Genomic DNA, 5,473 nt, shown 5'->3' with positions numbered 1-5,473 from the left:
ATATAATGCAATTTGTTTTGTTTTTTTGTTTTGTTTTAATTTGTGCAATTTTAGTTAATCGACAGTTTTCGCAAAACAAAAATTTTACTGTCACGAAGAAAAAAAATAAATAAAATAAAAAAATTGTTAGAAGAAATTGGGAAATTTATTTGAAATTGGCATTTAGCAATGTCAGCGGCGAATTGAGTGGTCAGGAATGTTGATTAACCACAAAAATTACAGCAAAAATTAAGCCGAACTGCAAGAAGAAAATAAAAAAAACCAAAACAAAAAAAAAACGAAAAAACGATGTTGCCATCACAACAAAAATTCCGCAATAATTTAACAACTTTTTAAGCGCCAAAAAGTGTTAAGATGGAAAAATAACTGAAATTTCTACGGAGCCGGGGCACAAAATGGCACACATTCGCCACGTAAAATGGCACAGGTTACCGTTACCAAAGCTGTTGCATGCAACACTGACAAGTTGGATGTTTACAAAAATTGCAACGAAAATAAAAAAAAATTTAATGCAATTGCAAATTTTTTTTCTTTGTGCAATTGACGAAATAATATTATTTTTAATATAATTTTTATATAATTAATATAATTTTTTAACAAGCGCGTTCAATTGAATTTCTAATCAACAGTTGACTGACAGGTTATGTTTTGTGTATTTGATTGAGTTGATTTATATTTAAGATGGAAGATATCTTTTTTACCAGACTGAGCGGGAAATTTTGTAGGCCATTAAAAACAATTTTTTTTATGTGTGAAAGCTAGTTAATCGCTTAGGCATAACAGTTCCTGGCATATTAACACTGATTGTTAATTGAATTTTGCTACTTAATAGAAATGATTACAAACATTATAATAATATAATCAAAATTTTAGGAAGCAACTTCTAGCAATTAACGTATTAACGTAAATACCCTTAGTTTTGAAATTTATATATCTTGATTCCAGCAAAACTAAAATATTGCTTACTACCTACGACCTATCGAATATATAACAAAGTAATTTTTTTTGGGCCCAAACATATGTATATATTTTTTTTATATTCTATGTTTTTTATGTCTACACTGCTGGGTGTGTTGAACTTGCCCCGTTAAGTAATACTGCATAACATATATATGAGTGTTCATACAAAATAATTATAATTATGTATATTTTTCATCTCTTTCATGTATGGGGGTCTTATATTCTTTGTATAATCTCGAATGTATTCCATGTATACAAAATTTTGGGTGTTGGCACAAAGATTCAATAACAGAATAATTAAATAATATGAAAATAATATTCATATTTTAATATGAATATGAAAATATTATATTAAATTCTAGAAAACAATTACTGTAATCTCATATAACACGGTAGATTGGTTCCGCGTTATAGGGTATCGCGTTTTAGGGGTATGCCCGTATACCCCATATACACAAGTGCAAAGGTATGCGAAGCTAATTATGAACTGTACAAATCCCCGCGTTATATGGGGGAATGCCCGTGTTATACAGAGGATTGAAATCACGTTATCTGAAAACGTGTTATAAGGGTACCGCCTTATAAGGGTAATTACTGTATTCGATTCTATTATAAACAAAGTCTAAATCGAAAATTCCAATTGACAGTACCGAATGAAGCAAACGAAAAGGTTGTTAAAGCACTGTTACATTTATATAAATAAAAAATTATTATATTCTACTTCTTAACTTCAATATCCTGTTGTTTATCTTATTTTTAATTGGATTTACAAGTTCATGTTTGACCTAAATCCTCTATCAAGTCCTTGAAAATCCACTCTTTAGCCCGTTACTCAAAAAACAAGCAACCAACGAACAAGCAAATCAGTTTAATTAGCAAATGTCAAAGTACTAAAATCATAGTAGCAATATAAAAACTTATAAAAGTTGTATATACTTATATATGTAAAAATGTATAAACTTAATTATACAAGTAAGAAAATAATGAATAGTTGCAATATAAAAAACAAACTTAAGTTTCTGCACAAACTTGGTCTGTTACTGTAAAACATGTTAGACTTAGATTTACTTACGGGTTTATAGAAAAGTTGAAATGGTAAGCATTTCATTTTACCTTGAATAGATGCAGAAGCTTGCGCACCATTGCTCAAACATAGCCACACAGTCAGAGAGCTACATAAGCCAGAGCAGTGCCACTTGATGACCATGATCTTGGCCAAAAATGGCAGCTGGAAAAACTGCTTTTGTTATCAACTTGAAGTCAGCAGCTGCGGATGCAGTGCAACTCCCAGGTAAAGCGTTTCTCATAAAAGCTGTCATTACTTTTATCAATGGATTTGTATGGCTCTTTGCTTTTGAAGACTCACGAACTGGTAGCTTTGAAATGATTTTTTTGACTGGTAACTTTGATATGAAAATATGCAGTCCCCACCGAACGGTATTTAAGCCATGCATCTGCTTTTACAAAAAGAAGACACGTTAGGAACCGTCGTAGACATTAATCATGTCCGGCATTATTGCGGCTGCATGACACTTAATTAAACTGTTTACGTTGAGATTTTATTGTTGTTTTATGCTTACTTTTAATGAAAAAGAAATGGTTTACCAGAAAAACTCCGTCTTATTAGCCATAAATCTTATATTAGCCTTCCATTGTTTAATGTATGAATAGTTTTTTTTTGTGAAACTGCAAGTGAGAATTGTAAATGTGAAAGATTTAGTCACTATGATTATGACAGAACATTGCCTGGGAAATTTCAATTGATTTATTATTTAGTATAATTATACGGAAAGGCAAATTAAAAAACATTAAAAACTAGTCAAAAGAAATCTAATTATAAAATCTATACAAGCGAAAAAGAAAAAGAATTCTTTCATTTATATTGTTTTATAACTAAACCATTTAGAATATCATTTCAAAACTTAAGTGGAATTTAACTGGAAAAGATCGCGTTAAGTTAAACTTCTAAAGAAAATGAATAAATCTTACTTATGGCTTATACTAGAGAAATTTCGAGCCTACTTATAACAAACTGGGTTTAACAAAGATTTGTATATATATTAATATCTACTTAAATTTTTTAAGTTACTAATTTTGATAAACTTAAATTTGAATTATTAAGATTCAGAAAAATCATTCATCGATAAAATAAATATACCTTCTATAGAAGATACTCGTATTACATTAATCAGAAATTTAAAAAAAGGGGATACTAAAACATATTTTAAACGTATATGTATGTACATTTATGGTAGCACATTCTAATACGATTTTTATGAATTTCTCTGTAGTGGCAATAGAAGGATATGTTTAAAGTCTACTCCCAAGCCCAGCTATTCTAAAGAGCAAGTTGTGAATCTCTGCGATATATTGTATTAATAACACTGTGACAGTACATTTTTTTTTTTGATTGCTTAATATTAATTTAAAGCTGCTGAGTTCTGCAGCAGATCTGTAACCGGTTTTTTCCTTAACATCTGACTCTCTGGCAATAGTGAGTTAAAGTTCAAAAACTGAGGTGTAAAAAATATCAATACAAATATTTTTATTAAACATGATATATAATAATGATAAATAATGAACATGATCGCAGTTCCTAACTGGTATTATTAACGATCCATTGGTCCTTACTTATCATAACAAATGTAAATCAATAATTACAATAAAAACTGGATAAGAAATTGCGACAGTTAATGGATCGATAACATTTTAAAAATATGACCGGTTATGGGAAAATAACAGTTTCGATATTTGCTCATTGAAAGTTATAGTTAAGTTATAAAACAGCAACGGATTAAAACTATAATTTTATTCAGTAATCTGCAATTATGTGATTGTGATTTTAGTATAAAGTTTGCAAATAGGAAATAGAGAAGAGAAGTTTCCCGGTTTCTAATTACAATAGACTTTAATAAACACTCAATATAATGAACTCTTCAAATAATGAATGATCAAATACTATCAACTCAAATAGCTATCATATAAAAATTGTCTAACTGCTCTTAGAGTGTATTTTAGTTTCAAGTGGTATCAGTCTTATAATGGAATTGGTGTCGGCTTACTGTTTCTAGAAAACTAGGAAATTGTATATTTCCTTCACAGACTCTTACCACAAAAGTTAGAAAGATATCATCGTTCAGCTTATGAGTAAAAATGTTAGGCATTCACATTATACATGATCTAAGGCAGATGTCTGATCACCCCTTAGAGAATATTTTAAACTCGAAAGATAACAGTATTTTAATGCGAATAGTGAATGTTCAATACCGTATAAAAAACTTATGGAGTATCTTAGGTATGAAATTGCATAAGCCCTTTTACTGACAGCCTCTTTTTTCTGATTAGGAACCTATTATTATACAACTCATGAGTAGGTAGGAGTCAGTCGTTGACTTTGCAAAGAATATTAGTTACGTGTCTGATTACCCCTTAGAGAGTATCTTTGATTTAAAACATGACAGTCTTGTGGTGGACTGATGATTGTTTACTACTGCTTAGAAAACTAGAATATTGTATATTTTCTTCAATGACTCATGCTACAACAATGAAGAACACATCATTTTCCAGCTTATAGTAACATATAGGATGTATGGGATGTTAGCTAGTTGTGTGACTGCCCCTAAGCATGTACATATGTTATGTTTGGTTCGAAAGATATCAGTTTTGTTCGCTGCTGCTTAGAAAATCAGGAGAGTATCTTTGGTTTGAAACAGGTTTAAAGTTTCTGTCAGACTGTCCCTTGAAGAGTATCTAAGGCTTGAAATGGATTTAGTCTGAGGTTAGTATGATAAGTGGATTTCTAGAATCAATAAGATGATCTAATCTAATTTACTGACTTCCTCAAACCTTAACAATTATTTTTTCACTTATAATTCAATATATTTTTAAAAACTATTAATTATTTTTTAGTAAAAGAAATTATTACTGTTATTTAAAATTTAATTTATAAATTTTTTAATTTAAGAAATCATTTTTATTTTCATTCCAAATGTATTAATCGCACCATTTACCACCGCTGATATCGCCAAGAAAGCAAACATAACAGTAAAGTAAGTTTAATTGGCCAAGTTACTCCAGTATGACCAACTGAATTAGCCACACTTGAATTATTAAGTACTCGCATAAATAAACAAACTATGAATATAGACAGATGATATATGTACGTATGTATGTGTGTATGTGTCAGTAGCCAAGTTTTGTAAGCAAAAACAAAAAAAAATTAATTTGAAAATCTCATAAATTTCCAGAATTTCAAACAAGTGCCAAATACTATACGCCGGACACCGCACACCACACACCACACACCGCACACCGCATACTGCAGAGTGGCACACTTGCAGCCTGAATTTTTTGCACACGAATTCAGCTCAGAATTGTATTTTAATTAATTAACCAAAAATGTTTAAAATAAAATTAAAAATTAAAAATTAAAAAGTTTAAATTATTATTGCACTTCGTTTTTGTTGTTGCTGTTTTCAAACTTCAAAATTATTTCTTCGCATATTCACATTAT

Source organism: Teleopsis dalmanni, chromosome 2 (genome assembly GCF_002237135.1).
Source record: "Teleopsis dalmanni isolate 2A chromosome 2, ASM223713v2, whole genome shotgun sequence".
Classification (NCBI taxonomy): Eukaryota; Metazoa; Arthropoda; class Insecta; order Diptera; family Diopsidae; genus Teleopsis; species Teleopsis dalmanni.
The sequence above is the reverse complement of the archived record's forward strand: the minus strand, read 5'-3'. Positions refer to the sequence as shown.